Source organism: Heptranchias perlo, chromosome 26 (assembly GCF_035084215.1).
Source record: "Heptranchias perlo isolate sHepPer1 chromosome 26, sHepPer1.hap1, whole genome shotgun sequence".
Lineage (NCBI taxonomy): Eukaryota > Metazoa > Chordata > Chondrichthyes > Hexanchiformes > Hexanchidae > Heptranchias > Heptranchias perlo.
In genome coordinates, this window is record NC_090350.1 from 30,060,075 (window position 1) to 30,084,503 (window position 24,429).

The following is a 24,429-nucleotide window of genomic DNA, read 5'->3' on the forward strand; positions in this document are numbered from 1 at the left end:
ACTCTGTCACAGGCTCCACGCAGCCAGTTGAAAGGTGAGGGAGCAGTTCTGAAGGATGAATGGAATCAGTAGCCACATTTTCACTGCACTTCAAATTACATGGTAGAATAGCACTTCTGTTCAGACCTAATTTGGTTTCAGGAGGCTGCTGCCTGTCATTGCTCACCGTGACACGTTCACTGCACGCAGCAAACAGTGCTCACCAAAAATGGAATAAAACTGATCCTATAAACTCAAACAGTATATCATATAAAGAACTACAAGGTTGATGTGTGTTTCAAAGGCATGGAATATTTAAGGCTTCAAGTGATGTTGATAAAATGCTGCAACTTTGCTCTTGAAAATTCTGACGTTATCTTGAAGCCCTTCATGTGTTATTGGCTTGTATCACTATCCATTCTATTTGTTATCCTAGATTCAATATATACCATGCTGTTAATTGCTTCAGAATCATGCTTTTGAATTGCAAAATCTATTACTATAGTTCTGTTGTAAATTAGGTAGCTACTTTTAACTGTTAGAATCATAGAATCATAGAAGTTTACAACATGGAAACAGGCCCTTCGGCCCAACATGTCCATGTCGCCCAGTTTTTACCACTAAGCTAGTCCCAATTGCCAGCACTTGGCCCATATCCCTCTATACCCTTCTTACCCATGTAACTGTCCAAATGCTTTTTAAAAGACAAAATTGTACCCGCCTCTACTACTGCCTCTGGCAGCTTGTTCCAGACACTCACCATCCTGTGAGTGAAAAAATTGCCCCTCTGGACCCTTTTGTATCTCTCCCCTCTCACCTTAAATCTATGCCCCCTCATTATAGACTCCCCTACCTTTGGGAAGAGATTTTGACTATCTACCTTATCTATGCCCCTCATTATTTAAAGACTTCAATAAGATCACCCCTAAACCTCCTACTCTCCAGGGAAAAAAGTCTCAGTCTATCCAACCTCTCCCTATAAGTCAAACCATCAAGTCCCGGTAGCATCCTAGTAAATCTTTTCTGCACTCTTTCTAGTTTAATAATATCCTTTCTATAATAGGGTGACCAGAACTGTACACAGTATTCCAAGTGTGGCCTTACTAATGTCTTGTACAACTTCAACAAGACATCCCAACTCCTGTATTCAATGTTCTGACCAATGAAACCAAGCATGCTGAATGCCTTCTTCACCACCCTATCCACCTGTGACTCCACTTTCAAGTAGCTATGAACCTGTACTCCTAGATCTCTGTTATCAGCATTAGTTTCATTTTATAGAGATTATAACATATCTTATCAAAACAAATGGATAGTAGAGCATGATTATAATGCTGTAATTTACCTTTAATGTTCACATGGCATTAATAAGCCATTCAAGCTTTGTTTTTTCTGGTCTGTGGCTTTGTCTGAATTCCATGTATCAATGATTATTTTCTTATTCACTTCCATCAACTATATTGATACATATAAAAAGTTTATCGTCCACTTTATAACATAGGAACAAAAGATCAGAAGGTTTGAGTAAAAAAGGGACATGCAGTCCATGTACTTTACCCCAGTCCATGAACAAAGACCTCAGATATTCATTCAGGACCCACAGATTTCACAAAAGGTAAATGTCAAGCCAGTCAATAATACAGTTTCCTACATATGGTAGAAGTAATTCATTTCTGATCATATCAAATGTAGTTGAAGCACTTTGGGATGACCCGAGGACATAAACAGCACAATATAAATGCAAATTCTTTCTTTCTTATATGTAACTCTTTAATTCAATAAGTCCCAAATGCACTGACATGTTGACCTCTGAATTATGTTTTATTTTATTGTTAGAATTGTTACTCATAAATCAGCAAGGATTTTGTGCTAAAACATATAGTGCAATGGTCAGACCCTCAGCTTGAGTACTGTGTACAATTTGGTCACTTAGACACAAGGGAAACATTTAAACCCTAAAGTCAATGTTGAGAAGAGCCACTGGTCTAATCACTATCATCAGAGGCCTGTCTGTGCCAGCTTTTTGAAAGAGCCATGCAATTTGTTCCATTCCTCCGTTCTTTTCTCATAGCCCTGCACATTTTTCCTTTTCAAGTGTGTAATAGAATCATACAAAAAATGATCAACATATGAAGACTTCCAGGTAGGATAAAGGTGGCAAAAACTTTGCAATTATTTAAGGAACAATTGACATGGTGTGGGAGAAGAAGATTATAGGGTCTATCTGGGTGGATGAGCTGGATGGGCTGAATGGCCTTTTTCATTCATAGCTAACTTGTAAAATAAAACATGTAATGTGGTATTATCTTTTAAAATGTTATTAATATTTTCTATGAGTCGTTCCCAAAATATCTTCTTCAGTTAAAATGTCAAATTAGATTAAGCAGATATGATGACTGTTTCCCTCAGATAATTAAGTATTCATGCCACAGTGATACATTAGAAAACTAATAGTTTTTAAATACAGAACCCAGACGAAAACAACCAATAATTTACTTCAGCAAATTATGACATTTGTATGATCATAAAAAGAATTCCATATGTATAAATCTTATTTTTAATTTGAACTGATGGACAAATATTTTAATGAATTATTATTAATGGCAACTTTGCATTTCAGCTTCAAAAGAGGATCTTCCTATATGTGTATCATGGGATTTCCTAGTTAATTTTTGACAAACAACACTTCCCTTATTTCGGTAAGTCAATGTATTTTAAAACTGTAAAAACTCAGAGTTGAGTTTTTCAAAGCACTGCGCAATGATATTTGAAACTCCTTATTGGATTGTTGCAATTTCCCCTGTAGTTTATTTTAAATATACAGCGGAAGCAAAATTATATTGTTTCTTTTTTTTAAGCGAAACTTTGGGGGCAGGCCTCTTTTTGAGGACAAAATGATAAATTGCGACGTCTACATTAATGTTGCCCAGCTCAACCTCTCCTCCACCTGTCTCGAATCCTCCACTGATTTTGTGCTGTCAGATTGTTTGTTCATCATCCTGTCTTGGATGAGCTGAAATTTCCTCCAGCTAAACACTGGGAAGACCGAAGCCATCATCTTTGGCCTCCACCACAAACTCTGTACCCACATCACTGATTTCATCCCCCTCCCCAGCCATTGTCAGGCTAAACCAAACTATTCACAACCTCAGTGTCCTATTTGACCCCAAGCTAAACTTCTGACCCCATATTCTCTCCATCACACAGACTGTCTACTTCCAGCTCTGTAACATCACCCACCTCAGCCCCTACCTCAGCCCATCTTCTGCTAAGACCCTCATCTATATCTTTGTCACCTCCAAATCTTGAGTATTCCAATAGTCTCCTGGATGGCCTCCCACCATTCGCCCTCCATAAACTGCCACTCATTCAAAACTTTGTTGCCCATAGCCTACCCCGCACCAAGTCCTCTTTGTCCATCACCCTTGTTCTTGCTGATGCACATTGAGTCCCAGTACTCTAATACCTCAAATTTAAAATTTGTATCCTTGTGTTCAAATTCTTTCATGGCTCACCCCTCCCTATCTCTGTAACATTCTCCAGCATGGTAATCCCCTTCTATATCTCTTGTGCACACCCCCTTCCCTTCCCTCCATCATTTGCGGGAGTGCCTTCAACAGTGTAGGCCACAAGTTAATTCTTTCCTTAATCTCCTCTCCGCTTCCCTCTCCTCTTTTTAAGACTCTTCTTAAAACTCACCTCTTTGACCAAACTTTTGGTCACATCTCCTGCTTTGGCTCAGTGTTCATTTTTTCCTTACATCACTGTGGAGGTTCATTAGAACATTTTTCTACGCTTAAAGGAATTATATATAAATACAAGTTATTGTTGTTGTTCTGAACATTTATTTCCCTGCATGAAGCTCTAATTTGGTTGCTATGATTAACAAAGGTTTCTGGGATTTTTCAATTAAAAAAGGATTTTCATTTATAGCAACCTAGAACATCTCAGAAATAACTTAAAGTGTTTCACATATAATGAATTACTTTGAAATGCATTGACTGCTACAATGTAGGCAGTCGTTTTGTGAAATAAGATGAATGACTAACTAATCAGTTGTTTTTGGTGGTGTTGATTGAAAGAAGAAGGTTGGCCAGAACAACTCATTGCTCTATTTCAAATCGTGCCATGGGATCTTTAATGTCCAGGCAGATAGGGCCTCAGTTTACAATTTAATTTTAAGGATTGCACCTCTAACAATGCAGCATTCATTATCTCAACATTGCTTTGGAGTATCGGTCTAGATTATTTGCTCAAGTTCTGGAACGGGGCATGAATCCTCAACCTTCTGACTTACAGGCCTGAGGGCTACCAGCTGAATCAAACTGAAAAAAATATTTTAAGCATCAAATTTTTAAAAAAAAATTTTTTTATTCGTTCACGGGATGTGGGCGTCGCTGGTGAGGCCAGCATTTATTGCCCATCCCTAATTGCCCTTGAGAAGGTGGTGGTGAGCCGCCTTCTTGAACCGCTGCAGTCCGGGCACTGACTTCATGTTCAAAAAATGTTTGACAAGTTTTTATTAGTTCAAACCCACATGATACAATTATGTTAATAGTGTCAAAACACAGTCAAATCACTTTATGTGATATCATTGCAAAGAAAATGAAAGCTCTTTGGCTTACTGCCTTCTCTTATTAACAGTGCCTTTTTAAGTAACTAAAACGGTAGAATTTTGGGGACTTATCATTATTGCTGTATTTTCACAAAATACAGACTACTCTACTTTAATGTCTCTCTAAAGAATAGCAGGAAAGTATGAAGAAAGAAAAGAAAGAACTTGCATTTATATATCAACTTTCACATCCTCAGGAAACTCAAAAGTATTTTACAGGCAATGAGCTACTTTTGAAATGTGGTCACCGTTATTTTGTAGCCAAAGGTGGCAGCTGATTTGCACACAGCAAGATCCCACAAGCAGCAATGAGGTGAATGACCAATCAATCCATTTGTGGTGGCTTTGGTAGAGGGATAACCGTTGGCCAAGACACAAGAAGAATTACCCTGCTCTTCTTCGAATGGTACCGTGGAATCTTTTACATCCACTTGAGCAGCAGTATTGCCCCATCCAAAAGATAGCAACTCCAGTATTACAGGACTCCCTCAATACTAGATTATGGCCTAGAAATTCGATGGTACCTGAAGCCCCATATGTAAAATTGGCTGCTGGGCTGGCTGCGTGCAGGAAAACATGGTTTCCATGTAGCCTAACTAGCTGTCCTTAAAGGGACCACTGGAAACTGTCACTGAAAAGATAAGTATTGCAGTGCTGAAGACCATTGCCGGCCCTCACTCGGTCCTCCCTGATCGCCTTCCTCCACTACTGATTGCTCCCCACCATCCCTCCTGATCGCTTCCCCTCCGCTCCCAGGACCTCCCTGAGGGCCATTGCTGGCGTCACAGCAGCCCAAAATTGAAATCCTTTCCCCCAGCAAGCTGCCTGGCGTTTGCAGCTTGCTGGCCTCATGTAAATGAGGTCTGAGGCCTACCCGTTTTGGTGCAAAGATCCCAAACCAATTACTAGGTCGATGTGTTGAAGTGCTGGTGCAGGGCTTGAACCCACAACTTCTGACTTTAAGATCAAAATACTACCACTGAACCAGAATATATGATTCTGGTTTCTTGCTTTTGTTTTTTTCGTTCCAATTAGCATCTTTTGGTGTTCTTTTTAATCAAAAATATTTTTAAAGAGGTTTCAAAATTATTCCATTTCTGCTTTCAATTTTTTTTACAATTTTGGTGTTTCTTTTTGTTCAAGTTTGAATTTTTTTAAAGCAAAAATCATAGATTGTAAGTTTAAAAAATGCAGCTCTCAATATTCAACCACAAGTCAGTATTAATAACGGAGTTATAGTCTGTGTGTCTGTACTTGTCTAAAATGTTAAAACAACGTTGACATTGATTTTTGTTTTGTAATCATAAAACTGTTTTATTGAACTATTTTGAATGTTTATATTTTGCAAATCATTTCACTTAGTAAATCACTAAAAGAAATAGTTAAACATACAGGGAGTCAAAAATCTCTCAAATGAGCTTGGAACTTTTATCTGAAAAGGTAATATTTTTTTGGGTCAATGGCCGTATTTTCTGTTTCTTTCCTGTATGTATTTCAAAAGGTCATCTAGATGTTTTCTCGGTTGAAGTTGGAATCTGAGTGTGCAAACGGACCGTTACCTGCCTCATCCTCCCTGTATCCATATCAAAATGTTGACAATTGTTGACCCCTTCTAATCAATTGGGCAATGTTTTAAAAAGGCTTAAATCAAACCACGTCTATTTATTGTATCAATATTTTGGACTAAATAACTGCAAATCGTATTATTAATATCGACATCCTACATATATCATCACTATCAGAAGGATTCCCCTGCTACGTTTCTTATTCTGTACAGGCCGATAGGGTGGCATTAGCTGTCCCTGGTACTTTGCAAAGTGCTCGGAGGGATTTTCCTTCTCTGCCTTTCATACTGGGACAAGTGACATTCAAAGACCATCGATGGGAAAAAAAATGAACATTAATTTCATTTCACTGAGCACACGAAAACTCACACTATTACCAACTTTGTTTTTATTTGAATGTAGATTGCTTTGGATTTTTTTTTTTGCTCTGGAATACCTATTTTGAAAGAAGCAGTTATTATTTCCAAATAAATTGCAGCTGATGTGGCTCCAGCGAGCGATTGCAGAACAGTCGATGGTGTGCGAGTGGCGGGGGTGGTGTAAGTTGATGCTGACTGCCGCTTCCCCTCTGCTGTGGAGTGAGTCAGAGCGATTCATTGAGAGGTGTTGCTGCAAAGGACGGCGTGAGCGGGAGCGGGAGCGGGGAGCTTCTCAAGAACATTAATCGGGAGAGAGAGAGAGAGAGAGAGAAAGAGAGAAAGAGAAACAAACTGAACCCTCAAATACCACCGGGGTCTCTGCTGGCCCCGCGGTGGGGATCTCGGAGGGGTGATTTACAGGTAAGTGAATCTGTTGTTGTGATACCATAGAGCGGGTTTAAGAGGGGCTGCTGAGATGCGCCAGTATTGGAACTCAAGTCAGTCAGAGAGATACCGAGCGCTGAATGAACTGGCCTGGTCAAAACCAGGCAATCCGGGTAGGATTTGTGACTGATAAATCCGCCCTGTTTAAGGACATACATCTCCCTGAAACTTGACGTGACCTCGCCAAGCTATTGAAACTGACTCCACATTGTGCCAACCATCTAATGTTCTGACTGTTGCCTTGAGGGCGATTTAAAAGAAAATCCTATAAAGTTTATATGTAAAACATGTAAGTTGTATGCACATTTGAGAGTTTGTAATAACTAAAAATGTTTTCATAGACTGGGGAAGGTGGGTTTACTTGGTGATAAAGTCCATGACCATCTAGATGGCACATTTTGTTTACATTCATTGTAAAATGACGCTTCCAAATCGTGTTCAACATCCCCAGTGGGATAGATTCTCTGAACACCAATCGTCCTCTGCAGATATACGAGGATTATGGCCGCGGATTCACTACATTTCCTTACACAGCGATTGCTGTCTTTTCTCTCTCTCTCTCTTTTCCTCCCCGCCTCCCCTCTTTATATTTCGGTCGCTGGACAGCAAGGATTATTCAGTGGCGAGATTTCAGTGTTGTGATGTGGAGAGAGGAATATCCTTCACCCGGCCAGTGCCCAGCGCTGTTTGGGAACGCGTTGTTAGTTTCCGCCCCACGCAGCCTCGCTGTCTGTCAAGCCGCGGGAGAGGAAATCCCGTGCTCTCAGTGCACAGAGCAGATTGGATTGGAAACATTACAATGTCGTGAGTGTCTTTCCAGCAACGCAGCCCAGACTGCCATATTCCATGAGATGTATTCACTAGTAATCCTTAATTAACGATCGATAACACCCAGATATTACTAATACACACCAGCAGTCCAGTATATTTCGGTGTACAAACCACGTTACATTGTTCAAGACCGCAATTATCCCTTATCGCAGGCAGTCCTGTCAATTGTGATTGATTAACATAAACACCGTTCAGAAAACCATCAAAAAAGTCCCGTTTACTGGATGAGGACCGTAGTATATCATAATATACCACATACAGATATATTTTATTCAGTGTTGCACAGTGAAAGATGTTGCCTAGCTGGCCCTTCCTGTCACATGATCTAATGTAGCCGAAGATACCACCATAAACTTGTGTTTACTTTTCTTGTGTGAGATAAAACTGACTACAGTCTTTAAAAAACAGAGTGCTGGGGCTCCATATCCGTGACAATACTTGTAGGTGCATGTATCATGAAAACAATTAGTTGAGCTGGTGCATTAATTGGTTTTAATGAACTACAGGAAATGTCAGAACATCCTGTTACATGTGAGATAAAGCATAACCAAAAATGTGTTAAAGACATTATGGGGCTGAAGTGAAGCAAAGCTGTGTGTGTTGTCAATGAATTCTGGAATGTGTAACCTTGACACACACGACAGTCTGTGTTATTTTATACAATACACACGCAAGTGGGGATTGTTCGAATTCATTTTGTCAAGTTTTTTTTTGTTGTTGCCAGAATTGGCTGTCATCGCAGAGAGTGATGAATGGCAGGCTCCTGCAATTGAATCATGATTTGAATTGCAGTGATAGTGGGTTTATTTCAACCAGTGTTATGGGGTAACACCACGTGTAGACTAGATATGTACAGGCCTCCTTAGTACATGGTCATCAACCTGCCCAAGCAGCATAAGGTATAATTCTGCCCTCTCCGCCTGGACCACTTGGAAATGGTTAACTGTTCAATACTGCTAGTAGTGACAAAGGACTTGTTATAGGCGCTACATTGTTACAGATATTTTCCTATATGGCAATGAACTACTGTCGTTAAGCCAAACACTAATAAGCGAAAACCTTTTTGTTTGAGGAGAGAGGAGTCATGAGTCGCTTTCATCCTTGTGCGCAAGTGATGCAATGGTGCATTATAATGTAACTTCCACTTAGAGTCATAGAATCAAAGAAAGGTTACAGCACGGAAGGAGGCCATTTGGCCCGTTGAGTCCGTGCTGGCTCTATGCAAGAGCAATCCAGCTAGTCTCACTCCCCCACCCTATCCCCGTAGCCCTGCAATTCTTCTCCTTTTAAGTACTTATCCAGTTCCCTTTTGAAAACCATGATTGAATCTGCCTCCACCACCCGCTCAGGCAGTGCATTCTAGATCCTAACTACTCGCTGTATGAAAAAGTTTTCCTCATGTCACCTTTGGTTTTTTGTCAATCACCTTAAATCTATGTCCTCTGATTCTTGACCCTTCCACCAATGGGAACTGTTTCTCTCGATCCTGTCTGGACCCTTCATGATTTTAAATACCTCTATCAAATCTCGTCACAACCTTCTCTGTTCCAAGGAGAACAACCCCAGCTTCTCCAGTCTATCCACGTAACTGAAGTCCCTCATCCCTGGAATCATTCTAGTAAATCTTTTCTGCACCCTCTTTAAGGCCTTCACATCTTTCCTAAAGTGCGGTGCCCAGAACTAGACACAATACTCCAGTTGTGGTTGAACCAATGTTTTATAAAGGTTCATCATGACTTCCTTGCTTTTGTACTCTTTGCCTCTATTTATAAAGCCCAGGATCCTGTATGCTTTTTTAACCGCTTCCTCAACCTGCCCTGCCACCTTCAATGACTTGTGCACATATACCCCCAGATTTCTCTGTCCCTGGACCCCTTTTAGAATTGCTAGTTTATATTGCTAGTTTATATTTCTTCCTACCGAAATGTATCACTTCACATTTTTCTGCGTTAAATTTCATTTGCAACGTGTCTGCCCATTTCACCAGCCTGTCTATGTCCTCTTGAAGTCTATCACTATCCTCCTCACATTTCACTACACTTCCAAGTTTTGTGTCTTCTGCAAATTTTGAAATTGTGCCATGTACTCCCAAGTCTAAGTCATTGATATATATCAAGAAAAGCAGTGATCATAGTACCGACCCCTGGGGAACACCACTGTGCACCTCCCTCTGGTCCGAAAAACAACTGTTCACCACTACTCTCTGCTTCCTGTTACTTAGCCAATTTTGTGTCCATGCTGCGACTGCTCCCTTTATTCCATGGACTTCAATCTTGATGACAAGCCTATTATGCAGCACTCCATCAAACGCCTTTTGAAAGTCCATATACACCACATCAACTGCATTGCCCTCATCTACCCTCTCTGTTACCTTATCATAAAACTCTATTAAGTTAATTTAACACGATTTGCTTTTAACAAATCCATGCTGGCTTTCCCTAATCATTCCACACTTGTCCAAGTGACTGCTAATTCTGTCCCGGATCATTGTTTCTAAAAGTTTCCCCACTACCGAGGTTAAACTGACTGGCCTGTAGTTGCGGGATTTATCCTTACACCCTTTTTCGAACAAGGGTATAACATTTGCAATTCTCCAATCCTCTTGCACCACCCTGTATCTAAGGTTGTTTGGAGGATTATGGCCAGTACCTCTGTAATTTCCACCCTTGCTTCCTTCAGCAACCTAGGATGCATCCCATCCGGATCGGGTGACTTATCTACTTTAAGCACAGCTAGTCTTTCTGGTACCTCCTCTTTATCAATTTTTAGCCCATCCAGTATCTCGACTACATCTTCCTTTACTTGTGCTAAAGTTTGTAAACAAACAAGAGAGAGGTCGTTTGAACACTATTGAGGAAGACCATACTGCTTTAATATTGCGGAAGGTGGTGTCTTGGTTTAGAATGCTGTACTTCACCACCAAGGCCTCTGTTTATGATCTACACATGATTGATAGAATGAAAAATTCCCTCTTTACCAGTTGTGGGAGACTTATGTATAATTAATTTGGACAGCCTCATCCATGTTCCTCGTGAATGCAAGTCCACAGCACAAACCAATCCCCAATTCACCGCAAATTGACCATCTCATTCTGAGATCCTATGGATGACGGCTGTGAGTGATAGATTTCACACTGTTGCAGTTAGCGGCAGACTTCTAAATGTGGACCAAATGATGCTTTGTAGGGGAAGAGAGGAGGAGCTTTGCCTCACATCTGGCCCATTCTATATCTGATTTGGCTCAAGCTAGGTGGTAGAAGTGTTCAGAGCTGACAACTGTCAAAAAGCAAAAAAAAAACCAACAAACCGCAGATGCTGGAAATCTGAAACAAAAACAGAAAATGTTAGAAGTCTTCAGTAGGTCGGGTAGCATCGGTGGAGAGAACTGTTGAGTTAACATTTTGACAAAAGGGTGCGGGCTGATTACTGTCAACTGGACAAGCACACAACTTTGCAAAAAAATCCTTAAAATTAAACTAAAATAGTAACACAAAGCTAGATTGCAAAAATATCTCCAACATGATAAATTTTAACTTGAGTTTTAGAGTAGGTTGTTCCTGGTTTTGAAACAAAAAGACCCTTTCATGCTATGGGTGTCCGTTATGTGTGTGTGGGTGGGGGTCATTATGTGGCATCAGGGAGAGTTAGGATTTTTTTTCAGTTTGGGCTTGGAATCTTTCATAGTAAGCTTATGGCCTTGTTTGACAGGGATGGTCCCACTTTGTTGACTCCATTCTTGCATATAAAAAAATCTAGCTTAATGCCCCAGATTTAATATCCACTCAATATTGTAAAAAATCTGCAAAACAGGCACACTACTGAACTTGAACAGAAAGTACAAAGTTACACATCAATCTCAGCCTATACAACCTGCAGAATCTAACTTCATATTTGAAATTGATTTGTAATTAAATCCAACTACCTATAGTTCTGAACTTGATTTTCAAATTTAAATTCCTCAAAATGGAGCATCGCAGTTTTGCTCATCAATATTCGGTTATTTTGTTGCAGAAAACACAGTAAACTACAATTTATTTATCTTTCTAAAGGATTGTAGATATGAAAGTTAAGAAGTTGAGTTTCCCCTTTTGGCTGCTAGCTTTATTTCTGTGTACCATTATGGCGTAGTTTGGTAACAAAACAATGTGAAAATATGACCTTTTAGTTGGCTAAGGTTTTACCACTTTACTCTGTTCTAATGTCTGTGTGTTTATTAATGATTAGTAACTGGGGAAGATAGGAACACAGGAAAAGAAGTAGGCCACACAGTCTCTTAAGCCTGTTCTGCCATTCAGTTAGATCATGGCTGATCTGTACCTCAACTCCATTTACCCATCTTTGCTCCATATCCCTTGATATCCATACCCAACAAAAATCTATCGATCTCAGTCTTGAAAATTACAATTGACCCAGCATCCACAGTTTTTAGAGGGAGAGATTTCCAGATTTTCATCAACCATTGTGTGAAAAAGTGCTTCCTGGTTATACTCCTCAAGGTCCTAGCTCTAATTTTCGGACTATGCACCCCTTGTTCTAAATTCCCCCACCGGAGGAAAATAGGATGAGAAATGGAACTATTTTCACCAGTGCTAAAATAAAGCTGTCTGTTTTCAGTCAGTCTTGCAAACTGTAAGAATAAGTTTAGAAAAGTTGTATTGGATGTGAGACAGTGATAATGAAGTGATGACTGTAGTGTTAGGAGTGAATATCACATTTTTTTTCCAATGTTCCTGACAAGGTTGTGGTGAAGGTATAACTGGAAAATATTTTAAAAAGATGCTCACTAATTGCCAAGTTGAACTTAAAAGACTTCCCAAAATGAAGTTTGGTTTGTGCAAAAACTGTTACTTTTAACAAAGGAAACACAACCTAAAAACAAAAGTACATTTTTAGTGTCAATGGGCAATCGGGGTGGGGGGAGGGAAGCTTTGAGTAGTGAAGGGAAGCGATGAAAAATTAGAGACTGAGTGAAAAATGTCCGTTGTTAGTACTCACAAAGCTCACAAGTCATTGTCATCAACAGTGAAGAGTTATTTCCTTCAAGTGAGTTGACAAATGGAACTTTTCAGCCTTGGTCAGTGGAGGGGTAGATGAAGCATTGATGCAGAGAGAAAATTGAAGAGACCAAGAGGGAGAAAAATAATTAAAATGAATAAGTTATTATTTTCAACCAATCAGACTATGCCATGGTCTTTAAGTAATCCAGTTTGTATTCAGCTGTGCCTTTCTCAGATGAAGTGTGCAATTTTATATTCATGGTTTCTGGCCATCTATTGTTAATGAGGCTTCAGTTCCGCAGGATCAAATTCTGAAAACTCCTCTGAACCAAATGGTTTAACGTATTGATAGTCTGTCAATTTAAAACTAGGTTTCAAAGCTTTGCTGAATGTTAGCTTTTGAAACCGAAAGCCATCTTAACCTGTTGTAGATAGAAAAATATCTCACAAAGTCTGAAGCAAAATGCTGGAAATCTGAAATAAAAACAGAAAATGCTGGAAATACTCAGCAATACAGGCAGCATCTGTGGAGAAAGAAACAGAGTTAATGTTTCAGGTTGATGACCTTTCATCAGAACTGGAAGAAGTTAAAGATTTAACAGTTTTTAAGCAAGTAGAGAGCCAAGCAAAGAGGCAGGGGTGGGCGGGGGGGTGGGGGGGGGGTGGTAGGAGGGAGGGGAGGCAAGAACAAAAGGTGAGGTCTGTGATAGGGTGGGGGGCAAGAGTGATTAAATGACAAAAAGGATGATGGTGGGTGGTAATGGGATAATTAAAGAAACAAAAATTGGGTCCAGAGGAACTGTAAGTGGCAACAGCGGAAAAATTACCAGCACCTGCTGTTCGAGACGATGGGAGCAGTGGTTATGATCTGAAGTTATTGAAATCAATGTTGAGTCCGGAAGGCTGTAAAGTGCCTAATCGAAAGGTGAGGTGCTGTTCCTCGAGCTTCCGTTGAGCTTCATTGGAACATTGTACAAGGCCGAGGACAGAGAGGTCAGAATGGGGAGTGGGATGGAGAATTAAAATGGCAAGCGACCGGCAGGTCAGGGTCACGCTTGCGGACAGCAATCTAGGTTTGGTCTCCCCATTGTGGAGGAGACAGCATCGTGAGCGGCGAATACAGTATACTAAATTGAAAGAAGTACAAATAAATCGCTGCGTCACCTGGAAGGAGTGTTTGGGGCCCTGGACGGTGGGAAGGGAAGAGGTGAAAGGACAGGTGTTGCATCTCCTGCGCTTGCATGGGAAGGTGCAGTGGGAAGGGGCGCGGGTGTTGGAGGTGATGGAAGAGTGGGCCAGGGTGTGGTGGAGGGAACAGTCTCTTCGGAATGCTGAAAGGGGAGGGGAAGATGTGTTTGGTGGTGGCATCGCGTTGGAGGTGGTGGAAATGGCGGAAGATGATCCGTTGAATGCGGAGGCTGGCGGGGTGGAAGGTGAGGACAAGAAGGACCCTATCGTGGTTCTGGAAGGGAAGGGTAGGGGTGAGGGCAGAAGTGCAGGAAATGGGACCTGTCAACCACAGTGGAGGGGAATCCTCGATTGAGGAAAAAGGAAGACAAATCTGAAGCAGTGATGTGGAAGGTGACATCGTCAGAACAGATGAGATGGATAAACTGAGAGAATGGAATAGAGTCCTTACAGGAAGCAGGGTGGGAGGTAGTGTAATCAGGGTAGCTGTGGGATTCTGTGTTGGTGTAGACACAAAGTCTACACTGCCTCAGTATGCACTAGTACAAGTTTGCCATCGTAGGCTGTGATGAGAAAGAGAAAGATTGGGTGAAGTTGTCCATATGTCTGAGACTACGATTTCCAGTATTGCTACCAGTTTTATACTGTCTATCACTAGCATCTTCCAAGAAGTTTTCTATTGGCGCTGGACCTCTGGTTTTCCTCTAGGCTTCTATTCCTGGGACTGAGTACAATGTAATCTTCTAGATTCTTCAGTCTGACACATAACTGCAGTAATTCTGTCACACAAATGAGAGAATTAATCCACACAGTTTGTGATGGAATGTGGGCTTTGTTCAACACTCCATGTTGTGTTCACTTGCAATACCAGTAAAGCTGAATTTGATAACTGGGGTTGTTTTCTCTTGTAGCTCCACACCCTTTGCTAAAGATCCTGTATCAGGCTTCAGCTCAGCAAATTTATCCAGGTAGCAATCTTAATCTAATAACATTTTACACTTCTATTGCATCGTGTCTGTTTTTATGTACAGAAGATTTATTTATTTTCTTCACATTGTGTTGTACTTTCCATTTTCTGCCTGCTTTGTAAAGCTGGGAGGGATATTGACATATGGCTGTTGACATATGAAAAATGGCTAGTCATTACCATTTAAATTGCATCCACTAACAAATTTCAAACAGGGTATTTTAGTCTGAATAGTATTGTCTTCATAGCCCAGCTCCATGGGTAGAGTGATTGAAATGACCATGCAACGTAATACATATGGTTTTCACTTTCAAGCCACGAAAGCGTTCCTTTCCATATAGCTAGGATTTCTCTGTGCAGTTTGAGTCAATGGGTAACGCGCCCAGTGAATTCGGGGTGCTCCTCATGCGATCGCAGCCAAATTGAAGGCATTTACCTTGGCTTCCGGGTTTTGCGCTGGAAAGCTGCGCAGCGGTCGGACTGCGCAGCCGCATCATAGGCTGTCAGCTGGAGGAGCCCTATTTAAAGGGGCAGTCCTCCACTGACTGATGCTGCAGAAAGGAGCCAAAATTACAGCATGGAGCAGCCCAGGGGGAAGGCTGCTCCCAGGTTTAATGCTGCCTCACTCCAGGTCCTACTGGATGGGGTGAGGAGGAGGAGGAGGACAGAGATCTGCTCCCCGGCGGACGGGAGGAAGTGGCCTGCCTCTGCCACCACGAAGGCCTGGCTCGAGGTGGCAGAGGAGGTCACCAGCACCACCAACATATCACGCACCTGCATAGAGTGCAGGAGGCGCTTCAATGACCTAAGTAGGTCAGCCGAAGTGAGTACACTTACTCATTCCCCTACACTCCGTCTGCCACATCACCGTCCCCACCCCACATCTCCTTCTGCACTGCCAACACTACTCTATCACATCACTCCTCACACCCACTCAAGGCTCATCTTCATCTTACCTGCACTTACTCACCTCGCCAGTACTCATCCCACCACTACCACTCAACTCAATCCTTATACAATCTCATGGCTCTGTCTCATATTCACCCTCTCGTGCATCTCTTTCACAGTCAGCCTCACTCAACCTGCCAATACCTGTGCTGCAGCCACAGGGCATGTATCAAATATGTGTAGTAGGAAGCGTAAGGCAAACGTGTCGTGAGCATGAAGGGGATGCACAAGGGTGTTTGAGGGTTTGTCATGGTTTTTACTTATATTTGATTTCTGATGAACTCACATTACATATTATATTGTCACCACTACTGCCACGTCTTGTCTGATTTGTGCAATAGTGCCCTTTCCTGAGGATCACCATGAAAACCCACAACTAATGCCACCCATTGTGTCACTGCAGAGTGGGTGTAGGTGCATTTGCAGGGCACTTTTGTGCAGACGACTGAGAGACGTCGGCGCTGTCCCCGGTGGCAGCTTGGAAGGATGCGGAGGAGAAGTTGTTGAGGGCAGTGGTGACTTTGACAGCGACAGGTAAGAAGATGGTGCTCGGGCCAGCCGGGAGCAGCTCGGCATGAAGGAGGCTGCAGATGTCCACAACTACATGTCGAGTGACTCTGAGCCTCCGTGTGTACTGCTGCTCAGAGAGGTCCAGGAAGCTGAGCCTCGGTCTGTAGACCCTGTGGCGAGGATAGTGCCCTCTGCGACGCATCTCTCTCTGCGGTTGCCCTCCCTCCTGCTGTGCAGGTGGATGTGTCACAACACAGTGTTGTGGAGCTCCACGTGTCAGAGGTGGACGGCGAGGCTGGTGATGCTGTTTGTCCTCTGAGAAGGTCATGACTGCAGCTATGGCAGCCCTCATCCTGAAGATGTACGTTTGAGGGGGTCCGCAAGGTAGTTAAATGTGTCTGCACACCGGGGTTGAGGTTCCAGGTTGGTGAATTTGAATGTTAGGAGGATGGTGGTGGAGGCCAAACTTTGTCCAAAGTGACAGAGTGGCCTCCTGCAATGAGTGAGGGTCTCACCCCCACCTGTCAAATGGACCTTTGCAGCTGCCACAGGCTGGTGGCTGCAACACGTCCATTTCAACTGGGAGTATTTCCCCCAGTACGGGAAACACACTAAGTTGAGATGAAAATCCCACCACTCCTAAATCATCCTACAAATAAGGTCTGCTAACGACCTGAACTATGTAATTAATTGCCTTAAGTGGGATCCCGCCAGCTTTAATTGCAGCTATGGCGGCCCCCATTTGGAAGATGTACGTTTGAGGGGGTCCGCAAAGTAGGTAAATGTGGCCGGGCTCCGGACCCGCCCCGGGAATCCCCGATTTTCAGAGCCCCCCCCGCCACAATTCTGCCGGCTCGGACGTCCAAAAATCGAGCCCCATGTCATCACCAGCAATCATCAGAATTCCATATTGATGACATGATATGACCTCCTATCATCCAGGGAAACTGGGATTCTGGACTGTGAATTTCTGTATCACTAACCTTCCCTGATAGATAAAAAGAAAGTTTAGGGAAAAAAAACACTTATGGTTGTTGATTTCTGTTGCACTGAAAAAATGTTATGTGAAAAAATGTATCAACTAATGCACATGGTGCCTTTTTCACACTCTAGTGATCAAATGTTTGAGAAACCACTTTTAAATGTTTGAGAAACCACTTTTATCTTGACATGCAGTGTTGCAATGTCTGTCTGCTGCACTTAACTCCACTATAAACAGCATTGTAAACAATTTTACAGCACCAAGTTATAGTCCAGCAATTTTATTTTAAATTTAAAATAAAATTGCTGGACTATAACTTGGTGCTGTAAAATTGTTTACAATTGTCAACCCCAGTCCATCACCGGCATCTCCACATCATAAACAGCATTGACAGTGTTAATAGTGTAAGCTGTTTGTGTGAACCACAATACATTTTCAGTAACATTTGCAAATATATATGTTAATGGATACACATTTAAATTAACAGTAAGGTTTACGAGGGGAATGATGATTACTTTGCATTTTTATTTGACTTTGTCAAGTCTTTCTGTACTGATAAATAACTTTTCAAGAGCAACTAAAGCTAATTTATAGCCTTTCATTTATTAAAGGTCACTTAACACTTGACTAGTTTCTGTTTGTGTCCAACTACACGCAGCCCATTCAAGTTAAGAATTAGGGGGTAGAAATTGTTATGCATTGTGCCTGTTTTTCTGCGCAGGTGTTGGACCCACTGCGAAATTCGTGGGGCCCATTTTTTGGGGTGTCAGGCGCCTTAAATATGCCAAGTCGGGGCCTAATTAGGGGCCTGTTGAAGAACCCCTATGTAAAATGTATTCCTGATGAGCAACGCAGGCACCGGGCTTGCTCCACTCAGGATTCTTCTGCAGCTGCCAACTAAAGGCAAGTTTTTGTTTTATAAATCTTTCTGTGGAGCCAGGAGGAGCAGGAGTGCTTCTCACATAAATGAGAGAATTAATCCACATAGTTTGTGGTGGAATGTGGGCTTTGTTCTACACCCCACGTTGTGTTCACTTGCAATAAATCTGAATCCCCCCAATTGCCTGCTCCAACACCCCACCCCCCCCCCACCGGAACTTACCCGAGGGTCGCTGCTGGCGAGGCAGGCAGCCTGTAATTGACTTTTCTCATGTGATGAGCAGCCTCTGAAGGAGTGACAGGTACTGGCAGCTCAGAGCAAAATTTACCCCTTAGTCTGACACTGTTTGACCTTTTTATATGGGCCCGTGTAGCAGCTGATGCTGAAAAATACATGCACGTACTTCTCTGTGAAAAACATAGTCTGGTACCAGTCTCTTGTGTGGGTTAAAAAAAATTATACAATCGTACAAGGGCCAAAATATCATGTCTCTCAATAACCGCTTAGTTGGTTGCTCTCAGCACAGGAAGTGTTTGACATGGGAGAGTTTTGTATCACTGCAGATTCAGAACCCTTCAAAAAGAAGGCACAGCCTGGTCCTCAAACGTGGTTTGTGGTGTCTGCAATATAATACAATTTGATGTATGTATAAATGTACCATAATCAAGAGTGACCTCATATCTGCAGTACTTTATCTGCAGTTATTTTTACAAATGGAACAGGGCCCTATGTGGGGGGGTGGGGCTGGATTATATCTTGTCTAGCTTCAGGCTACCTACAAGTTTGTTACCTTGTGTAGACATGCAGTTTAAAAACTGCCAACGTTGGAATTGGCTGAATGCACATTACCGATAGGTGTTGCACTTTAGCACTCGGTACAGATACGTACTTTGTTCCTACAGCATGCTGTTTGTTATTTGATATTATTACTTTTCTGCTGCTGAGAATGGTTTGCTCTGCTTGTGTCAGATATAACTCTCAGCATCTTTTTTTGGGTGGGGAGGAATCTATACTGCGATTTATATGTTACATCTTCACATGATGTTTACTGGTTAGTAAGTGTTGGAATTGTTTCCCTACATTACAACAGTGACTGCAATCAATTGGCTGTAAAGTGCTTTGGGACGTCCTGAGCTTGTGAATGCTGTGTAAATTCCTTTTGGTCTTCAATTGTTCTTAAATTGGAGAAAGTCAAAACAAAAGCAGATTTCAATGTCTACAAGTCACCAAGATAGCTTTAAAAAGTACCATACTAATTGGCAAAGCAGTTAAAACAAAAGAAAGCAACTGGAACAGATGCAGTCACTTGTTCTAGTCTGGCGGGACCCACAACAATAACTAGCTTTGCTGTTAGACATTTCCGATCAGCTTACACTAACATTTTGGGAGTTTCTACTGGAGCAGACTGCCTGGTTGCTTTAAGAAAAGTTACCCTGCTTCACTCAGATATAGTTTGTATACAGTTTGAGATTGGTGGATGCAAAAAAAAATCTACCTGAGAAAGTGGCTGTGGGAGAAAAATATATAAATACAAGTACCTAGAAAAAGAAAGCATCCAAACAAAGATTTATAACTGCAGTGTGACAATTCAAATAAAGTTTTAAAATAGGGCATTCAACTCCACTATGTCTACATTACATCCACAGTCCCATGGTCTGATTAATCAACCACAACAGTATCAGTCCTTTCATTTATACAGAATTAACCAATTCATTTATTTCCATGGCGATTTCTATTTCTTACAAGACAAAGAGTAATGAAGGATGGATGAACATGCAACACAGCTGAAGTAGCTTTGCCAGAAATAATGATCAAGAAAGAAATGTTCCCTTTCTCTTTTCCTGTGATTGTATTTTGTTTTCTGGTTTTGTTTTACCATTTGATGGAAGGAGACATGAAGAATATATTATTGCCATGTGCCCCGGTGCTCCATGTGACACTTGTCACTCTTAACTTCCTATGTTTTTGGCATGATGTGATATCTCTACTATGCGGCTTGTGATTGAACATCTCACATATTTAGACTTGTCCAACTTTGATAGTTCTGTACTTCACCCATATGGCCATTCTTGAGAACATAAGAAAAGCCAGAAATTAGAAAATGTCATTGGGTCCATCAAAGTTCATTGCCCCAATTTTACCTACCCCCTCCTGATGGAAACCGGGTGGGGGGCAGTTAAAATGATGCCAGTTACTTACCCCCTCTGATCCCATTGCCTGCCTCTCTGCCATGTCCTGATCTTACCTGCTCACCCAACACTTACCCATGCACACTAAGAGGAGCAGTCAATATATAAATGGTCAGGTCGTTCTTTTTTTCCTCCCAAACACAGGATAGTTTAGCCAATTTAGTATACTTGTAGCTACCCTGGCAGAGACCAGTTAACTCAGGCTATGCATTTGTCTACAGAGCTATCCGAGAATCCTGCTCAGCTGTCTTGCCATCGCTCTGCAGGGTCATTGAATATTTTTAAGGCTGAGTTAGATAGATTCCTGATTAACAAGGGAGTCAAAGGTTATAGTAGGTAGACGGGAAAGTAGAGTTGAGGTCACAATCAGATAAGCCATGATCTTATCAAATGGCAGAGCAGGGTCAAGGGGCCGAGTGGTCTACTCCTGCTCTTAATTCGCATGTTCGTATGTAATTTCCTTAGCTTCAAATTTTTATCTATTTTTCTCTTAAAAGAAAAGTGAAGACATTTTTCCTAACCTTTTTCTCCACTCTCTTAGTGACAGTTTTAAATGGATGACCCCCTCATCACTGACTCTCCAACTAGAGGAAATAGCTTTGCCTATTCACTCTGTCAAAACTCTTGATAATTTTGGAAACCTCTATTAAATCTCCTCATGGCCTTCTTTGTTCCAGTGGAAATAGTGCCAGTATCTTAAGTCTCCTGATAATTATAATTTTTCATCCTTGGTATCATAAGGAAAGACCAGAGAAAACAGGGGTTTTCATCCTCGAAAGGAGGTGCCTGATGTATATAAGGTAGTGAACGGTATGGTAAGAGTATACTTGGAAAATCATTTCAAACTAAATTACAAGAGAAGAAGGGGATACTAGTTCAAGGGAAATTTAGGACTGATATCAGGCAATTCTTTTTCATGCACAAAGTGATCAAAATGTGGAATGGACTTTTGGGTAGAGGGGTGGAAGTGAAAACCCTAGGATTATTTAAGGCACGGTTGGATGCTGCAATGCGAGGATGGGGGACTGTAAAGTTTTTTCTGAATAAATGAACTAAAATGGGCCAAATGGCCTTCCTAATCTGTACTTACCTTGTGATGAAACCTTGAATTGCTGTCTAGCCCAACCTATAGTAAGCCAGCGTCACAAAGCACAAAGGGTGATCCTACACCAAATGTCTTTTCCCAGGCTGCCTCTGACCAGCAGCTTAAAATCACAAGAGTGAGGAAGAAGCGATGACTGGGAGGTACCCATAAATGTATCTTTTTTACAACGTATATGGTTTTACATATAGAATATAGCAATTGTGATGAATACAGTTTAAAAAAGACACCCCTTTCTAAACTTTTACTCCACTGTCCATGGCTTAAAGGCAGGGTTATCTGTTTCAGGCATTGCTGCTTACATGTTAATGATTTTAGTTTGCCACTGTTGCTACAAATTGTAATCATTGTGCACACAGGCATGAAACTGATTGCAATTTCTCCTGAACTTGGTTTTCTTGTGTTTGCTGACACTTTGACAAGAAGCTGAGAATGCTGACGAACAAAGCATATAGGGAAAGCATTTCAGGTGGCTATCATTAATACAAATGGGACAGGCTGCTGAAGGGAATTCTCATTGGATTTTTGATCTACAGTATTCCTATAATTGGGCATTATGTAAATAGAGCCCTTTGCACACATTTTCATCATTCAAAGAAAGGATTCCAATTTGTGGGAACTATGCAGGACTTCTGGATTTCACAAGTAGGATAGTTTTTCATATCATGTGATACTGTGCCCTCTACAAAAAAGTGTTTCAAATAATACTTTGGGACTTGCTACTGTAACAAAACAAATAACAATGCAGACTGACTGATGTGATTATATTATGCAAATAAGGCTAAGAGCTTGGCTTTTTGCTTTTCTCCCCATGGCGGTACATGTTGTTCTGCAGCGTGAACAACCTTTTGTAGCAGGAGGCTGGATACACATGCCTCAATTAGTGGGTTGCATATGATTACACAAAACTACAACCTCACTCTCCTGTGCTCCCAAACACATCGGGGGTGAAATTGGACTTGGGCAGGGAAGCAAAACAGGTGGAATCGCATTTGCCGATCGTTCTACCACACACCTGATATTCAGTTCTATTGAAGTCAGTGGGACTGAGTATTGTGCGGAGCGTACAACAGGCAGCCAATGTATTACTGTCTATTTTGCGTCCCTGCCCAAGTCCAATTTCACCCCCAATGTGTACAGTACCGTTACAAATACACACTGTGTGTGAAATAGTAACTGTAACTGCTGTGACAGAATGTAATTTTGAACATTCCTATTCATTACATCTAGTATATATCAGCTTTTAATTACAAATTGAATTTGCGTTCAAACCAATTGAGTAACAGATCTTCATTTTATGTATTTCATAGGAGAAGCAGCAACAACATCTCTTGGGTGTAGTGTGAAGGTCACATGCCTTTTTGTTGTGATGAGGCAGCTCAATAGGTTTACAGGATAGCAAACTTAGCAATTATCTTAAATCTAACCTTGATAACCAATGAACTCTGGTGTTATGTACTGCATTTTGGAAAGTCTCCAGGTTTTTAAGAATAAGGTGAATTTGAGCACATTTGATTGAGAGCCTTCAGACACTAATATAAAGAGGCATTGTGCCAAATAACAAGTTTGATCACAGATTGTCTGGTCTTTGTAGTCGACACATTCAGCAAATTTATTTATTGTACCGCTGATACTATCTTCAAAACATTCATATGTTGATTTGATGATGCGTCCAAGGGCAATTTGTAAAAACTCATTCAAATCATGTGACCCTTTATCCACTGCCCCAAAACATAACCATTGAACGGCTTAGAATTTACATGAGCTTTTTGCTCTCTTCCCTTTACAAAACATCCCTCTGCTCTAAGTGGCTAAAAATGTGCAGTTAATAGAAATTTGGTTAGTCGTACTGCTAATTTAAATACGCTGCATAATTCATGACATTAGCTGTGCTGTTGATTTTCCATTTGTGATGTCTTGAGTGCTTTGAGCTTGATGACACAGCCCCACTGCGTGTAGGTTTAGTCTTGGGTTTACTGAATTAAGTTGTACTGCTAAAAGTGCCATCTGTTGTTGTGGACGGGAATTTGTATCAATTAGACTGTCATGCCCAATATACGAACATACGAATTAAGAGCAGTAGGCCATTCAGCCCCTCGAGCCTGCTCTACCATTTGATAAGATCATGGCTGATCTGATTGCGATCTCAACCCTACTTTCCTGTCTACCTACTATATAATCTTTGACTCCCTTGTTAATCAGAAATCTATTCAATGACCCTGCTTCCACCGCTCTCTGGGGAAGGGAGTTCCACAGACTCACGACCTTCTAAGAGAAAAAATTTCTCCTCATCTCCGTCTTAAATGGGAGACCCCTTATTTTTAAACTGTGGCCCCTAGTTCTAGTCTCTCCCACAAGGGGAAACATCCTCTCAGCATCTACCCCTTCTAGTCCCCTCAGGATCTTATATGTTTCAATAAGATCACCTGTCATTCTTCTAAACTCCAATGTATACAGGCCCAACTTGTCCAACCTTTCCTCATAAGATAACCCCCTCATCCCAGGAATCAGTCGAGTGAACCTTCTCTGAACCGCCTCCAAAGCAATTATGTCCTTTCTTAAATAAGGAGACCAAAACTGCACACAGTATTCTAAATGTGGTGTCACCAATGCCCTGTACAACTGTAGCAAAACATCTCTACTTTTATATTTCATTCCCCTTTCAATAAATGACAACATTCCATTTGCCTTCCTCATCACTTGCTGTATCTGCATACTAACTTTTTGTGATTCATGTACTAAGACACCCAAATCCCTCTGTATCTCAGAGTTCTGCAATCTCTCCCTATATTTAGGCGTTAGCATTGAGTTGAAGATATCCAGGGTGTAATAATGATCTTCTGCATCTAACTGTCTTCAGCACAGTTCTCAAAT

At 41.4% G+C, this 24,429-nt stretch overlaps 1 protein-coding gene across 3 annotated transcripts in view; it reads left to right on the plus strand.

Annotated features, from left to right (window-relative positions):
• Window positions 1-6,730: 6,730 nt before the first annotated feature.
• Window positions 6,731-24,429, plus strand: part of LOC137342642 (tyrosine-protein kinase Fyn-like) — a 235,288-nt gene continuing 217,589 nt past the window's right edge. For 2 of the 3 annotated variants that reach the window (XM_068006679.1, XM_068006682.1), the window contains exon 1: window positions 6,732-6,938. The gene's annotated coding sequence lies outside the window, so the exon portion shown is untranslated. Of the gene's footprint in view, window positions 6,939-24,429 lie in introns of all 3 variants that reach the window. The other variant, XM_068006681.1, reaches the window with a different exon arrangement.